This window comes from Micropterus salmoides, unplaced genomic scaffold (assembly GCF_014851395.1).
Source record: "Micropterus salmoides isolate LMB-PRFRI ecotype aquatic unplaced genomic scaffold, ASM1485139v1 Ms_hic_scaffold_13, whole genome shotgun sequence".
Classification (NCBI taxonomy): Eukaryota; Metazoa; Chordata; class Actinopteri; order Centrarchiformes; family Centrarchidae; genus Micropterus; species Micropterus salmoides.
Genome location: NW_024040374.1, coordinates 4,280,688 through 4,299,412, shown reverse-complemented (window position 1 = coordinate 4,299,412; position 18,725 = coordinate 4,280,688). Strand labels below are relative to the sequence as shown.

General features: G+C 40.4%; 1 protein-coding gene across 1 annotated transcript in view; it reads left to right on the top strand.

Moving 5' to 3' along the window:
* Positions 1-16,503: 16,503 nt before the first annotated feature.
* brinp3a.2 (bone morphogenetic protein/retinoic acid inducible neural-specific 3a, tandem duplicate 2) overlaps positions 16,504-18,725 on the top strand; it is a 44,417-nt gene continuing 42,195 nt past the window's right edge. The window contains exon 1 of the mRNA XM_038715112.1: positions 16,504-17,135. The gene's annotated coding sequence lies outside the window, so the exon portion shown is untranslated. The remainder of the gene's footprint in view (positions 17,136-18,725) is intronic.

Here is an 18,725-nt window from a genome sequence, read left to right as displayed (position 1 = left end):
TTATACATCTTAAATGCGTCACACAAATGAAAATCACACACAAAATGCAGAAAATACATCAAAGAAAAACCTTTCTTCTGTTCTTTTAATCTCATGGATTTTGCTTGATGTTGCTTTCATTTTCACAATGGCTGATGATGTATAGGCAAATAGTGCCTTCTTTCCTGATTAAAATGATTATCTTGATGTCATCATGAAATGCACACGAGACGTCCTTACAGAAGACAAGTCTTAAAGTTTACTAAAAATGTATATTTACTCAAAGGAGACCTATTATGCTTTCCCATATTTTATGACTTATCTACAATGTTGGATGTTCGTGTTAAACATGGCCAAAGCTTCAAAAATTAGGTTAAATTATTTAGATTTCCTCAGTTTTGAACATTTTTTCTACCAATGGCTCGTGTGACACGGAGCCAGACGGAGCCGGTGTTCCATATACTGTCATTTGCTCCGCAGAGCAATGCTCAGCCTGGTAACATGCTTCAAGTCTTGGCCAATCAGAAGACAGTGGGCTTTGAGAAGGGGTGCCTTAAAGAGACAGGAGCATCTACCGCTTGTTTCAGACAGAGGCTGAAATGAAGGCCTACATGAAGAACCAGTATAAGATAGAAAATATTCTTTTGAACTTTGAATCATGCAAAGCTGCCATACAGGAGTCACAGAACTACAATGACTGGAAAAGCAGTACAATAGGTCTCCTTTAAAAAATTAACTTAAAAAGTAAAACTCTTGACCGTAGCCTCTTTTATCACACCTTTTTTCACACCTCCCCTCGTGCGCTAGATAAACAAATGTGTCGTCAGGGACACTTTACCTTTTGGTTTAATTTACAGCAAAAGAGTGGACCTTAGTTTCCTCTTTACTGGAAACTAGCATTATTTTGAGACTTCAGCATACACTGATGCTGAGCATGTCTAACCATACACAGACAAAGGTCTCTTAAGGCAAAGATAAGGTCAGGCACAAGAGATGCAATATAGGACATATAGAAATAGACAATATCTCAAATTAAAAATCTTTCTTACTTAAAATGTTGTACTTTTGTAATATGAGCTAAGAAGTAAACGATTATCACTCTTAAAGCAAAGCCAAATCATTTTACTGTATGGCTTGTATATGTGTCAGGCAGTCAAACTGTTTCTTTGAAGTCCCCCCCAAGAACCAGAACCACTCGCTTCCAGTGTCCTTTTTTTCACATTTATCTCCTTCTCACAATAGTTCACAGCTTGTCTCCGCTGTCCCCAAGTGGCCAAACAAATCAGTCATTGCAGGTTTAAATAATAATTTTGGATTCATGACATTGCTCCCTATATGTACATATTCTACCTGTCAAATAGCCATTTGCTGTTTTATAACTCGCTGATAGTGACACTGACCCAAGCTGCTACACAAAACAAATAGATGCCTCAGACATTTTAGTCATAACCTATATTAGCTTTCTAGCTAATGTGTCCTCTATCTACAAGCATGGATATATTCTGTATCGAGTTTGCCAAATGAGCCAGTAAACAATCAATGTGGAAAAGTGCATGGCTAGCATAATTTTGCAGGCTGCATAGCTAATTAGTCAAGTTGTAGCACAGCTTAAAAACTTGCAAGATCAGTTTGGATTCTAAATGTTCTTGCTAACACTGCTGTCCGTCCTTGGCTTTTATGCTACAAACTTTGTTTACAATGTGCTTTGGTCCCCCTGCTGGAAACTTGTCAAACATGTTCACTGGCCTACTCACTCAAAAGCGTTGGAGATTAAAGGATGTATCTCCAAAGACCCGTTGTTCCTTCTTTTTGAATGAGGTGTTTAGCACACTGCAAATTTGAAGGATTATTTTTAACTGCTGTAAATGCTACATGTGTAATGCACTTACAGAAGCATGTTGCAACTAAAATATTGTGATTGTTGAATGAGATGATCAGGTTAATTTTGGACACACTGTTCATTTGACTACACGGTGCAGCAAGACATGTTGGGAGAATTTTATGAAATGACTTGACTGTTATAGTACACAAACCTTATTGCAAGGAAAGTAAATAAAACGTATGGACTTTAAAATAACGGTTGACTTCACACTCGTCAGTGACATGTATTTTGATAACAAAGTTGAAGTATTAAGAGTTGTGATAACAGACACCTGTAAAGACATTTAATGGGACAAATTACTAAAAATAAGATTTAAAGCACAGTAAACCCTAAACAAGTGGACACATGGTGTTTTTTCCATCTAGTATCCATGAGTGAATAATAGTCTGAATAGAAGTGACTGGCTCACTATGGCCAAAAAATGCAAATCCATTCTGCAAAGCTCCACAGTAATTGAGGTAATTAATTTGGGCTGACAGATATAAGGGTATTATGGTAATGCTAAAAAAATCTATTTTCCTGCATAATGTTGGAAGCATTGGTTTTAGTAATACTTCAATGGGAAAAGCCAGGTTTTAGTTATGCTTTTAATTTGTGTGTTTAATCAGGGGTCATAGTCCACAGAAGAAATCCATCAGTTCTATCCATGGTTTTGTGCACACACTGATATGACACAGCCTCATGTGGCCCCTAAAGGTTTTGGATACCAAGGAGTAATTCAACTTATACTCAGACCTAGTCCAGCAGACACCTAGGGGGCTTTCACACCTGAAAGTCCGTACCAAGGTCTGAACTAAAGTTTATGTTTTGATACATTCATACAGCATTTATGCAACCGCACTAAAAGACTTTACATGACATGCGTCCTGTAGTCATCATCTACTGTCATCTCCCTGTACTTGACATTGATTGGTCTGTAAACAATTTCTGCGGGTGACTTTAACAAGAATGAATGAATGAGGCATTAATATCGTTGCCACTGTATTGTTATTTTGGCATTACTATTTGCAGCACCAACTTGCCTATAGCCTACTCGAGGCTCGTTCAAATTCGCCAAATAAACATCCTCGTTGTGCAAACATTATATCATCACCGCAAGAAAAGAGGAGAAGACAGCAAGCAATCCTTCTGCATCTCTGTTCGAGGAGAGAATGCATTTCAATGCATTTCTCCCAATGCACTGTTTGTTTCCGGTTCACACGATGACCACCAAACGTCCTGTAAATGATCCGAACCATCCAAAAACTTCTTTCACACTAGAAATGAACCGAACGATGGTTCAGTTTGATCCCGACCGAGACTACCTCTTTTTGTCAGACCAAATTTCGTTTGTTTGGTCCGGACCGTGGTCCAGGGGAGGTTTCACACCTGCAATTTTGGTTTGGATCAAACTGAAAAGTTTGGACCAAACGAGGTAGGTGTGAAAGCCCTCCTAGTCTCACTCAGGCCGTTTCAGAGCGAAATCATCTGCACAGGGACTGATATGGTACCTGCCATGCTGACAAATTAAAACCCTGCCTTAACCATAACTGTTGACAGTGTTATGACTTACAACAGAAACAACTAGCATTTAAGCAGCAGCGGTACATTATGATATTGATTATTATATAACCGTATTCTATGGCAGGCTTTAGGAAGCACATTCATGGGATCTTTTCCTTTAACTCGCTGATATAGTGAAAGTTGGAGATTTTGACATCTTTAACGACAGAGGAAGATTCAACAGTGGACTGGGCAGACAGTGCACCAGCCAGCTCATCCCTGATAAATTAACTATGTGCCAAACCCATCACTGCTTGGACAGCTTAAGTAGTGGTAGGTGTAATAAATGATTCAGTAGTCCCAAGAAGTAGGGTGTCAATTTGTAATGTCCTCCAAATGCCCAACCACCTCTGCCTACAGCCACAGAGCTTACAGATTTGTCTGAAACCAGCTGTAAATTTAATTTTAATGGTGCGACACCTTTCGCTGAGTCATGCACTTTCCCCCCTTCTATGCCTTTCCCCACTCCTCCGGTTTTTTCAATGCTGTCACAAAACAGTCTTTCTCTCTGCCTTGTATTATCTCTGTCAGCAGAGGGCCCATGGATCTATCAGGCCAAGCTGGGAAATACAGATAGTGACAGGGGTAATGTGGACCGGGTCACTTCACATGCCTTAACTTGTCCTTTCTTCCAACGCTCAATCGTCTGCAAACCACAGGTTGAGAATTTATCTCTACGACTTCCACTCAGCTTTGTTTCATTTGTTTACTCTCTTCCAGCCAAAGCAAAAGGTTGGATAAGAAAAATACACAGGGAAAAATGTTACAAGAAAACATTTGATTTTTCAACACTGCTCATTCATAGTAAGAAAGCTTTTTCATGTAAAACCCCACCTCCCCAACCTAAATCATTAGATTAGATGCCTTAGATTTATTTTATTTTACTGATATCAGTTAAGGTCACAGGAAGAATAATCTATGCCCTCAGAAACTGACAAAACAAAAAACATGAGATCTTATTCTGCTATCACTTCCTAAGCTGGCCCAAGACCACATTGTTAAACATCTCATTTGATTGCCATTGGCCTAATCATGTGTCTTACCCAATATAAGCACTAAAATTCTGGGCAAGTAAAAGCACTGATGACTGAGCAGCTAATGGTAATGCACAACTCTAATCCCTGGTACATGAGGCTTGGTCATGGGTTCCAACAAAAACACTTTCTTCAAAGGTGGGAAACCGGTGAGGCATCCTGTCCTTGTTGCTGCAAAACTGTCTAATGATTGGACAGGGCATTTAATTGCACAATGGATGGTTCAATATGGAGACTTAGGATGGATTTTTGCTTCACTAATACCCGGTGAAGCTTCTTGCTAGCAAGTGAAAAGAAGCAGGCATGCATACACCTAACCCTGGCTTCTATAAATGATGTTTAAATAATTCTAATTTATGTTCCTAATGATGCAGTGGTGATAAATGCAAATGCTGCCTGGATAATGTTCTTGTTCATGTTATTTCATGACAAGAAAGTGCTGCATTTATGTACTGTATGTAAGTCACAGGGAGTTGGTCCAAAAAAACTAAACGTAAGACTTTCATACCAGGAACTGGTGTTTGCATATTGAGTACAGTGTGTGCTAAGTTTAGGCAACAACTTTAGCTTTGAAGTAAACACGTCCTGTCTCAAGCTTCAGGTCACTGTGGACCTTTTCTTCAGTAAACCAGATCTTTTTCTCAACCTTAACCAAATGCTGTGAGTGCCTAAACATAAATATAAAAATGTCATTAACTGTCAGTAAACTGTGTACAAATTTGTTTAGCATCGATATTTTGCTACTTTTCAGATATCTACCTTAATTTTTCCTTATGATCTTAGATTTTTTTTAAAAAGCAAACAAAAAACAAAAGCGCTACAGTCCAGCCAGCATTACGTTTCCTAAAAAACATATTTGCATTTGCAAATACCAGCAAACATTGACCAACAGCAACAAATACAACTACTACTACTACTACAACAACAAATACAACAAGAGAACTGTGGCCTGTACTATGAAGAGAAGTAACTGGCTTATCCAGATAACTTCAGGAGTAACTTTGTGACGTCGGGTGTAACTTCCCGATTAACCCGTACTATGAAAGGTGCATAGGTGTTAACCGAGGTCTGTTGCCATAGCACTTTACGCTCCATCTCTAAACTGCTCCGAGCAGGTTATGCTTGTGATTAACTCGAGTTTACCCAATATACGTGGACTACACACTGCATCTGCACTCAGTGTTAATGATAAGAAGTAGCCTAGGCAATGAATACACACCACTTGATAAAATTTGTTTAGATTTCATCCTGATTTGTTCTACTGTGGTTGCAGAAGAAATAAAGTTATTCACCGTCATAGTACAGTTTAACACCAGTGTAGGCACACAGTGTTTGTCAACCCTGAGTTTGCTTGATAACCCTGAGTTAAAGGCACAGTAGGCAAGTTGCTTCTAAAACACTTTTTGTCATATTTGTTAAAACTGTCTATATACACCAATGTATATTAAAAAGTTAGGTACACTGAAAAAGAGTATAAAAAACGGCTGTCTGGAGTCCTCTCAGGGCTGCAGTAAACACAGCTACTCGTTCCATTCGGACCGAATGCAATGATTGGCTGGGTGACTGTCACTCTCCCTCGCTGCCATGGCTACCAGCCCTGCTGCTGCAGGAGCTGCCCCCATGGGAAACTACACCCCTTTTACTGTGTTTTAGTTTACCGACCCCCTGGTCCTGCACGTACATTTCTTGATGATTTCTCTGAGTTGTTAACGTCTATCATCAAACTAGATCGTGTTTTAATCCTTGGGGACTTTAATTTGCATATTGATGACCTTTCTTGTTCAACTGTAGTTGAACTGTTGACAATTATGGACTTTAGTTTTGTACAGCATGTTTCTGGCCCCACGCATAAAAAAGGCCACATGTTGGACTTGGTTTTTTCTTGTGGCCTAAACATTGATAATCTGAGTGTTGAAGATCCTCAAATTAGTGACCATTATTGTGTTTCTTTTAATTTGTCACTTACCTCCATGCCTGTCGTCTGTAATGTTGTAACACAAAAAGGTATCATTAGTGAGACAACACTTAGGGATTTCTCTGCCTCTTTTGAACCTCGCTCCTTTATTGAATGTGATGATGTTGATTTATTTGTGCAAAGTTTTAACGACCACTGTCTGTCGGTTTTGGATTTGGTAGCACCTGTTAAAAAGATTTCAGGGTCACAGAAGAAGGCCTTTCCATGGATAAATGATAATATTTGTAGTGTTAGGAGGAAATGTCAGAGGACTAAGCGCCATTGGAAAGCCACTAAATTAGAGGTACACAGACTCCATTTAAAAGACATGATGCTAGATCTAAATGAATTGATAAAGCAGGTTTGCTCAGCTTATTTCTCTAATCTTGTGTCAGGAAATAAGAAAAATCCCCAAATCTTGACACCATTGAAAAAGCTTACTGCACCCCTGTGTACACACACGAGGACTGTAACAACTTTTGATGTTTTTCTTGAACAAAGTGCATGACATTAGAGTCAGTGTTAATCCTCCACTCATTCGTGGTTGTTTTATTGAGTCCTCACCGGTGTCGTCTTGGTCGTCCTTCACTCCTGTCAGCTTACAGGAGACAACAAGTAAAGTAATATGAAACCATCTTCAAGCCCTGCTGACATTGTCCCAACGAATCTATTTTTGAAAATATTTGATATCGTCGGCCCCTGTGTGGAAAAAATAATAAATCTGTCACTTAAATCTGGCTCAGTTCCCAACTGCTTCAAACACGCTGTGGTGAATCTGATCCTTAAAAAGCCCAATCTTGACCCTTCAGAACCTAAAAACTACAGGCCCATATCTAAACTTCCATTTATCTCCAAAATTTTGGAAAAAGTAGTGGCATGCCAGCTGACCTCCTTTATGGAGCAGCACAACTTTTTTGATACTTTTCAATCTGGCTTTCGAAAATCACACTCTACTGAAACAGCTCTTATCAAAGTCTCTAGCGATGTGATGATGGCAGCAGACTCTGGCCGCTACACTGTACTTGTACTTCTTGATTTGACTTCAGGTTTCAAGGTTCAGTTTTGGGCCCTATTTTGTTTTTACTGTACATTTTGCCACGTCAAATTACTGGCTGTTTCAAGGATGTATCATACCATTTCGACGCTGATGATGTTTAGTTGTATTGTTCTTTTAACGATGATGAGTTTCATCGTTTGCCTCTGTTTCTAGAGTGTGTGGCCTCCATCAAAGACTGGCTAGCCACAAACTATTTGCAGATAAATTCAAACAAGACTGAAACGCAGATTTTTGCCCCAAACCATAAGATCCCGCTGATCAAACAGCACCTTGGCTCTCTGGGCCCTTCTGTCAAATCCAACCTCAGAAACCTGGGGGTTGTGTTTGACCAGGCCATGTCTCTGGAGACACACTCAAAACAGCTCGTTCGAAATTGCTTTTATCACCTTAGGAACATCTCTAAAATTCGCAAAATGTTGTCAAAGAAGGATCTTGAAATGATAATTCACGCTTTCATATCGACAAGACTCGACTACTGCAACCCTGTTTTTACCTGTCTGAATAAGTCTGCTTTGAACAAATTGCAAATTGTTCAAAATTCTGCTGCTAGACTCTTAACAGGTGCCGCTCGAAGATCTCATATTACACCAGTCTTATTGGACCTCCATTGGCTCCCTGTAAAATTCAGGATTGATTTTAAGATTTTAGTGCTGACTTTCAGAGCCTTAAATGGTCAGGCCCCACATTACATCCTGGACCTGTTGAAGCCGTATTCCCCTGACCGCACTCTTCGGTCCTCTGGCCCAGAACCTATTTGCAGTCCCTAAGACCCGAGGGGACATGTCATTTCAGTCTGTTGTTCCCAAACTGTGGAACGCTCTGCCCCTGTCCATGCGTCTGGCAGACACTGTTGTCTCTTTTAAAAAGGATCTGAAAACATGTCTATTTAAGAAGGCTTTTGGTTGATGGGTTTTCACTAGTGTCATTTTAATTTTATATATTTATATACATTTTATACTGTTTGTTTTTATTTACTCTTTTGTACAGCACTTTGTGATTTTATCTGAGAAAAGCGCTTTATAAATAAACTTTACTTACTTACTTACTTACCCATGCGCGCACCCGGTCAGCGGTCAGACCGTGGGTGATATCTGCATGGCTTTTCAACGATTGTGACAACTGAGGAACATCAAAGGGGCTGAGACACCGTGGTGGCTTTATTTCTGCTGGACAGGTAATCTGTCTTTTATCATTTTGTACTACTTAGCATACAGCTAACTGTTGCTACGAGTGCAGACTGGTGTAGGAGCCAGAGTAGAGACGATGAATTATATCCAGCTGTAGGTGAGCTGGAAAACAGCAGCGCGAGCTGTGTTTTCCAACGCTAACATTAGGTTAGACAATGTAAGTGTAGGCTGCGCCAGTTTAGTTATTCACCATATAGGTTTATTGTTATACTATGTTTACACCTAACTTAACGTTATCTTTACCTTGTCTGTTTGTGTGATGATCTTGTGCCTGCAAGCGTTGTTTGACTGTATGTTACTTTTACAAATGTGGTGACATAGCTGTGTGTTTGTAGTTATTTCAACGTTAGTATAACGTTACATAAACAGTGATGGCTAAAGGTCCCCAAATATGTGTTTCTGGTATATAAGCTACCTATAATATAGTTTGATATTGTTCGTAGCTAAACCTACTGCGTGAAAACCTTTTACTGTAATTGGTGCTGTTATGCTATTACTTATTTTACCAGAAGTAAAAAAATCCTTTTTATTTTATTTCTACTGTGCCCTCAGGTCACCTGCAGATTTGGAGTCTTTCATAGCCCTGCTGTACTTCTCACCAGTATAGGCTGATCAGACCATGCTGGTTGGCCTGGATTACAACAACCATGTCCACAGTCCAGCCAGGAGAAAAGCTGATGACACAGTTCAGCATGTTGCATTATGAGTACTCCTATGCATTTTACTCAATACATTTATGAGTGATGAATCAAAAAATATTAAACAGTATGAGGAATACAGATAGATGGCTGATTTATTGTTTTGATTGCATTTTATGTGGAAATGCTAACTACTGTCTAAGAGAATAATGTCAGGTATTACAAACTTTTCACTAAGCTGATCCTCTTTTCTGTAGTATCAGGTACAGCAAGGTGTACAACAAAAAGTCCAGGAAGTGGAGATTGTACTCATTGAAGGTGGAGAAGGACTACAGTTACATCACAGACCTCCAGAGTGCCATCCTCCTCCTCCTCCTCTGATGGTTATCTACTACTGAAAAGATGCCTAGAAGCAGAACCAGGAGACCTGATGATCCCCGTCAACATGGGGTTCTGTCAGGTGTCCCTGCCCCAACTGTGTTGCTAGATACAGCAAAATATAAAACAAAAAGTAATATGATTGGTTTTGACATGTGGTAATCATGTCAGAGAGGTGATTGTGATATTTAATTATCTCGACAGCAGCGATATGATGCTACATGCAAAGTCTGAACTGTTTTCATAATCAGTCAACACACCTCTGGACACACCTTGTAAAATTGTAAAATGATCTATTTGTGATATAGTTTTAGTAGTATTTAATATCAATAAACAGGTGTTATACCATATTTGGATGTCATTGTTGGAGACATAAGACATAAATGTAGTTGCTTGATTGTTTATGCTGCAAGTGCACAGAAAAGGCATTTATCATTTTCAATGTTTTATTTAAAAAAGAATGAAAAGATTATCCAGAACAGGGAAAAATATCTTTGTGTTTTCTCTACCCTCCTGGGAATAAAACAAAAACAATGTACAGGTATTCATCCACACAGTGGATATAATTATTTGTGTAGCACTGTGTCAGTCGGTGACATTACATCTTACACCCTGCTAGGATTAAACCTCTGTATTGTCCTAATGGATCAGGAGAACAGTTGCATATCTTCCAGAAACAGCAACTCAGTATCATGACTCTGTGTCTAAGTGCTCCACAATGCCACACTACAAACTGTCTGTATGCTGCCCCACTGAACTGTCTGTTACTCTGTCCTGGGTCTGGAAGATCAGCCATGTGTGGTGCATGGAAACACTGTAGTATGGATGTTGTCCACAGTCCTCAGATTCTGGTCTGTAAAGGAATATATAGTTGTTAGAACCCCAAATGGGAAAGATCTGTGTAATTGGAAAGAATATTCATCAACATCATCAGATATTTTTATTGAACAGGGCTTTGTTGTTATCTAACAGGACTTCTGTGTCCACATTACACACCAGGTCAATGTACATAACACAGATGAGTAGTTAGTTGTTGTAATCAGTTAACAATCATAACAATAAAATACAATAAAAGTAATAACAATAGTGCCGGATTACATAGCACTTTATTTTTGACACCCAAAGGGCTTTGGGGGAAACACCAGAGAAACTTTGAGACAAGTACACTGGGAGACAATAGACTAATATTAAAATATATATACCTGTTCGTATGCTGTTGTTGGAGTGTGAAGCTCGACGCAGATATGTGCTGCACGGCTTCTATCTCCTCTTCCCTGTCCTGCCTCTTCTTCCTCGGACCCTGACAGCCCTCCCTCCTCTGCTTCGCTTCGATCCCGGGCCTGTCCCGGTCTGTGCTTGGCTCCGGAGCGCAGTCCTCATCAGATTCAATAATGCTGTCACAGTGGAAGCTCTAACATGCAAAACAACGTACATGTTATGAGTCTAACACGAAATTCATGTTCATGTAGTGTAACTGATGGAAAAGGGAAACTGTGTATCAGCCTGTTTCTAGCTTTACCCAATGTTACCGCAGCTGTTAGCACAGCTACCTGTTGCTAACAGTTAGCTAGCCAACTCGTTACTGAATAAAAGTCAGTCTTTTTAAACCTATCCAATATTAACATGCTAGATAGATAGTACTAACAACGGGGTTAGTTGTTTTGTTTTATAACGATAAAGTTAAATGTTTTCTTATGTCTGATGTGAGCCGCTGCTCTCCGCTCGTCACACTGTGCTCGTCCTCCAGCAGAGTCGGCAACGCGCGTTCACGTGTTTTGGGGGCGTGGCTTTGGAAGGAGCTTAGAAGGGAGGGGGTGGGAGTTTCTCTGTTAGATACTTTCAAAAATCCAGCAGTTTCTTGCTAGTTTCTCAAACTTACCTACCCTGCCTTTAACTCATAGTACAGGCCAGGTCATAATTTTGTTTATGGTGAGAAACAAGAAAGGCTTTTCAAATCCTGTCCAACCTGCAACAACAGATCTGGAACAACACTTTTCACCCTATCATACAAAATGCTATGTAATGCTTCATTAAATGTTATTGGAGACCCTTTAATGAAACATGTGACATTGGCTAAAAACTGAATTGGGGCATTTCAGCTGAAGAGGACTGTTATTGCCGGGATTTTATCATGCAAAATTATTGCTAAGATAGGTGTTTTTTGAAAGATGTCTTTGGTAAACCATGTTTATAGACTGACTTGGGTTGAAATTTGTCCCGTGTTGCTGTTTGTGCCACTAAAGTGCAAAACTAAACATTGCATGGGACAAATATTCTTAGATTTGGGGCCATCAAACATTTACCTTAAAACACAAAATGCGGGTTCAGCTGCAGTGTACATCACTGTCAATGAGAAATAAAACCAGGTGCTATTTGAACAGGTGAAGTACAAGCTAGTGAAGACACATAATCAGCTACGCAGTGTGAGTATACCCTTTTGACTTCGCCTTCAAGCACTGATGTCGAGGAGGGGACTTTCTATCCCATGTTTGAAGACAAATTGTGTGTTTGTTCTTTTCTGTCAGTGCACACACACCACCCCCAAGAAGTACTAGTGTTGATATGAGTTCCCTTGTACAGAGACAAGCTCTGGCTGTTGTATTGAAAAAAGGGGGCTCTGTATGCTAGGATGGCCATGGGGGAGTTTTTGCTTTCATCAACGAGGTCAGCCTCTCAGCAAGAGCTTGTTGCTGCCTAGTAGTTTATCTGCAATACATCATCGGTGATGGATGGGTAATGGAGAAGCCATAGCCTTCTCATTCACAGCACTATATCATTTCTGATAAATCTCCAAGCTATATGTTCATTGAGTTTCAATGATAGGCTTCCTCCATGGCAGCATACTCTAGGCATAAAGGCACACTGGTCTATCCATATCTGGCCTCTCAATCCCCCCGCTTTCTTCTGGAGGAGAACTGACTGATAATGTCTGCGCTGTTGAAATGTGTCACTATGAAGATGGATACCCACTGTTCTGCAGATCATAATTATTTTTGCTATCATTTTAATGTTTTAAAAATTTATACTAGGCATGTTAAAAAAGAATACATTAGCAACAACAGAGGTTGCAGTGGGAATTCTTTGTCAAATGTTTATTACAGTTCAGTTTTGTTCACCAGTGAACGTCTTAACAGGGGTAGTTGTAAGTTCAGTGCTTAACCTAAGGGCACTTTGACTGTAGTTGGTGTTAAACTATTTCTTTTTGTTTAGCTTGTCCAGGGATTTGTGCCAGCAACTTTTCTGACATGAATTTACTTCTGTAACTAAATACAATTAGCATTTCCAGTTATGACTAAATTACCACTAAACTTTACCAAAGCACTCTAAGCCCGCTGTTCTTGTAGCATCATATGAAAGAATGAATGTTTGTTCAGAAGAATAGCACATTATCTATATGAGACTGCAAATGTGATCTGTGTTTACTGAAGGGTAGACAAAGCAGCTTACCTTCCTCATCCTCCTCCACAGTTGTTATCAGTGTTATCAATCCTACAATCCCCCTGAATTAGCGGCCACACTGTTAAGCACTGAAGCTGCCATACCATGATAAATATCTTGAATGAAAACACTGATTACTATCACAGTATTACCGTTGTTGCTTTTAGCTGAAAACAAGGTTATCTCACCTTTATAACTCTGCCTCTGGTATCAACTTAATTCCTCTTCTCATCAGGGTCATCATTAAGCCTCGTACTGGCTATTACACAAAGTGCTGTTTGTGGTATAATAAATACAACTGTAGAGTGCATTTGGGAACTGGTTATGATATCATGAGAAGTTCCGGTAGATTAAAACATTAACCCTGAAGAGTCTCATTAAGTCTTTTTCACCACCCACTAAGGAGAAGTGTCAATGGGGTTGTTCATGAGATTTTGCTGTGTTCAATAAAGGGTAAATAAAGACAATTGCTATTCAATGTCTTGAGGAGCAGCCGCAGAATTTGCCTTGTGATGAGAGAAAAAGTTAATATTCCCTCTGAGTAGTTTAAAAGTTCCCCATGTTCACCTTTTGTCCTGGGTATGCAGTGATAAGCATATACCATAATAAACAGGGTATGATACTGTTGGCACTGGCTTATATTCTAATACTGAATCTGTAGTGTAGCAATAGATAGAAGGTAACACGAGATAGCTGGAGGTAATCTGTATAAAGTATGAGGTATATTCATCCCCTGCACCAAATAATCCTAGCTATTTTAAATATAGAAAAGATAACTGTTGGTCTGATGGTATTCTGGGGAAATGATAGACGGTGAAATGGAGCCAAAATGAATAGGCCCTTAGTTGAACAGACCTAAATTCATTTCACAGGCCTAGTGGAATGGAGTTATCTGAATCAACTGTCCTCCATGCCTGCCTGAGGGATATTGGAGACGGCTAAGGTCAAATTATAGGGGGGTTCAGCTTGTGTGTGACTGTGGAGGAATTGCCTTAAGAATTCGCAGGAGCCTGACAGTCAGCCAGTCAGCTACACTAAGATCTACTAAGACGGAGCACAGAATGGGGGGGAAAAAACGCAAATCCTGTTGTGTATTAAAGTGGCTATTGTGAAAAATGTAAAATCAAACAAGCATGCAAGCGAAACCAAACAGCTCCCCCTCCCAAAAAGGTTATATCTCTGATTCAGGAGTGACTCATCACTGACATGGATGTGAACTCCCTTCTTGGCATTAGAAAATGAAGAATGACAGTGAAAAAGGCCAAATATTACACGTGACATTCCTCTCCATATTGGAGGAAGATTTTCCGCACCCGTTCAGACAGTCACAGAGCTAAAACGAATGCGATGCTCTCCAGACACTCCCAGGTCCTCTAATGAGACTGTGCTTAAGGTGTAAATTAGTTACACAGCCTTGCTCATCACAGACACTGGAGCAGCAAATCCATTGGGTCGCTCCAGTTCCACCAAACATGATGGAGATCCATTTCATGAACATCACTCATTAATATGCTAATGGAGGTCATTAATGGTTGATAGTGAATTTAATTGAATTACAGTACTTAGTGGGTCATGGCCATGAAGAAAGGGACACTGTTTCAAACAAAGAGCCATTTTGAGGGAAAAAAAGTATTTGTGGTGAAATGTTAAGTGTTTTTTTGTCATACATAATGCAATCACATGAAGTGGTTATTAATTATTATGTTTTGTTTGCTGTTATGCAAAGAGAGCACTCTTGGTAAGGCTTCACTAATATAAATATGCTGAATCACTTATCCAATCAAGAATTTAAGTAGTTTTTAATCTAAAATTTAAACTTTGATGATCCCAGAGGCCCGAAACAGTGTGAAGCTGGTTATTCAGCACCACGGACAACGCCACACCCATCAGCTTATCATCAGTAACCACAGAACTGCAAGGGTTTAATATGAATGATAAATGGATTGGGATGGGAACAACGCTGTTTTTTTTTTTAATTTAGCACCCAGATGGATGGATAGACTTAAGGAAATAGTTAAATTAATGACATTTTTTAACAAGTTGTCGCTTTTTGAGGCACCATCCTGATCACAATTGACAGTTAGGAATATAAAATGTAGTCTGTGTCACACCGAATCTTGCACAAATCTCTACTGGGACGCGACATAAATCAACTTCAGAACCACGGACAGCTACAGCACAGCACAGCATACTAAATGGACAATGAAACACACAGGGAACTGGGTTAATTAGCACCACACTGAGGCTGCTGTGCCTGTAGAATTCCAAGACCTGATTGCTTTTGCAGATTAATTTCTGCTGTTTCTGGGTAGATTTAGTTTATTTTCTTTAGTCCTAGCAGATCATGAGTTAACAAATGACCCATGGACACCATCCATATTGTATATGATAGATGATGGCAACCACATTAGTCACATGTCTCAGTGTATATCAGGATTATTAACATGCTTCTGTCATATGAAAACACCAATTGCAGTAAATATAGCATGATGCATTTCAATGTTTGACATTCAATGTTTATTCTAACTGTTTAGAATTCATTAAAGCCAGTATGGCCATCTAACCTATTTACACAGGAGTGTGTCCACATCTCTTTTTTTCACTGCATATTAATTATTCCTGCAGAGCAGTAAGAGCCAATAAAAGACAGAAGAATCTGCCTTCCTGACCAGTTCAAATCGTACACGCTCTGGCGCTAGTTTTGATCAGTGCAGCCTGAAATGAAATCAGGTGTCTGGGCACAGTTTAACAGCGCTGATTCCTGTAACTTTAATGTGTGCTGTCATAGTCATTATGAAAATGCCAGCATCTATATTCATTCTCTCAGTGGCTATAGTCTCTGCTGCATGGTTATTTTAGCAGAGGTGCCTTTGCTGTGCCACTTAATGACTCATGGTTCATGCATAGGCATGCTCCACAAGACAAAACCGAAGAGGATTAGACATGCTACAACACCTTCGCTCTCCTCTGACTAATGTGACAGCTCAGACAGATAAGGACTTAAATGTTGACGTCCTCTCTGAAGGCGCTTTTGGAGTGGACCCGCCAAGCAGTTATGGGGGCTATTCAATTACCTCCATTACCCATGTCTTAATAAATAACCGCGGCATTAAAATAACTATATTTGGGCATAAAGTTAATGACAAAGAGTGTCATTTCGCTTAGGGCACTCCAATGAGAAGGAAACTGTTAACAAAACGCTTGTTATCATTCTCGCCACGTCGGCTACCTTATTCTACCCTCATTTGGCAGCAATTACAGTGGACTCCTTGTGTCTTAAACATGTGACTAAGTGAGCGAGGGGCACAGGGGAGAGCCGAGGCGCCCATGCCTGTTATCTGCTGCTTGGCGCCTACCTACACATTCTACAGGATCTGTCTCCTCCGCTTCTGCACAGAGCGCTGCGGAGTAGGCGGGTCAAGTAAAAAAAACAACAAAAAAAAACGGCGCTGGGGTGGAATCCGTGACGGGATATTTTAACCATCTTCGTGGGGCGGCTGTCCGCACCCGCTAGCCGCATTCCGTCGCATCTGTCCGTCGCAGGACGACGCCGGTTTCTGGCTGTGACAAATGCGCAAACGCGTCTTTTTAATCTTCTAATCGACAGCCCCTTTGCGCTCCTCGAGTCTCCCTCCTCCTCCTCTCTCTCCTCCTCTACTCGTCTTTCCTCTTGACTACATCTCCTGCTGGATGATTTCATTTTGTAAAGTCATTATCCCCAGAAAGGTCAAAGCCTCTGCTTCTAGGAACGTTGAATTACAGTGGGATAAGCCGACTTTTCGCCCCCAAAGTTTCTCACTGGTGTAGAACCGTGCGGCGGATTGGTACGGAACAGCCTTCCTCACCGATCACTTTTACCTCTTTTCGGATCCCTGAGTGTTTAATAGTGTTTTTGGAGTGCTGTTTTTTTTCTCCGCGGAGTTGCTATTGAACCCCGACAAACTGTGAAATGAGTGTATCTACAATTTCGGCAGTTGAGAGCCAGCGAGATTCAGCAGGAGAATGGGAAATACTCAGTTAAACTTTATCTGCTGTTCCAAACCGCGGTGAGTTCATAAAATTATGCTTTTTTGTCGAATCCGGATGTGTGAATATAAAGTAGAATTCCTAAACACCTAAACAGCATACCTGTTGATATTTTTTTTCTTATTTATTACTGGTAAATAAATACGCCTACTTACCAACAGCGTACTTGACCCCAATAGCACTCTAGAATCTGCTGTGCTGTGACATGTGTCAAATGATTTCTGAGGCTTGACCACAACACCCACAAATATACACACACACACCTCTGCACAAACATGACTACAGACTCACCTGCACATGCATACAAACACACTCACAAACTATCTACAGCCACTTTCAGGAAAGCATACACAATATTTATTTTCATGCTTTGTCAGTATACATATGAGTACAATCAGACTCATCTCCTACCTCTCTCAATGCCTTCTTCCTTTTCACCTCCCCCTTACCCACACTGACACCCTTTATCAGCCTTTCCAACAAACATCTCTAATCTATATTCCTTAGAGTGTATTGGCATTCTCGCCTGTTGAGGATCAGATCTCTAACACTGATGTGTGCACAGAGCACAGTTTGCCAAGCACCAGTGAGGCAGAAAACCCAGCTCTCTCTCAGCCTGGAAAAAATAGAAAGGAAAAAAAAGTTCCACTGATTTCATAATTATACATTTCACCCTCAAGCATCACCCTCAAAGAAGGCACATGAGTCAGGGCAGCCTTTTGGGATAGTCAGTGGAGGCTCTGATAATGAGCCAAATGCCCTAGAAAAAAACAAATAACATTTTAAATGCAGTCGTACCGGCCCACGGGCAGGCTGGCATAGGTGTTATTTGTAGTATTTTAAATTTAACTTTATATTATCTTAGATTAAATAACCCACTACAGTGGCAGGGAGGTAGTTTTGTGGCTGAGCTTTATGGGGGAGAAACAATGAATCACTGCTATAATTCTCATTGCCACTTGCCAGTGTTGGGCAGAAGTGTCAAATCCTTAGACTTTTTATAGGGCCACAACAGGGCCACTGTTCAGCTGTGTCCTCCATCTATCCTGGGAGACTGAAGCATCTGACCGTGTAGAGGCCTGAAAGGCACACTGTCTCTTCTTCTGAAAAGAGAGATTTCTCCCCTTGTATTGCTCACCTGCCCCACAATAAGAATGAAGTTAACAGCTCTGCACTTTTCTACATTTTCTCACTGTTAGGGTGTCCAGCCAGGCTAAATTCTTATGCGTCTACTTTTATGCCTGTGACATCGGGGATTAGCTTGTTTGTCAAGATGCTGGTGATAAGACCAGCTGCCTGTAATGGACATGTACTTGAGAGGAGACAAATTGGGCTTGAAAAACACTTATACACTGCGAGTGTGACTGAGCAGGGAACCATCTATAGGCTTGTAGACTAATGCCAAACGGAGGAATTACATGCCTGAGAGAATGCCTTGTTCTTACAGTTTAGTCTTGGGTGCCTGATAGGACCGGATGAGGCATCATTGGTAGGTGTGATGGCTAAGGGAAGAATGGGAGAGGAGGGAGGAAACAACCCTGCCACCTCCTCCCAAAGCCACAGTAAAAACACTACAAGGGAATAAAAAGACTGTGGAGTCTTTTTAATAC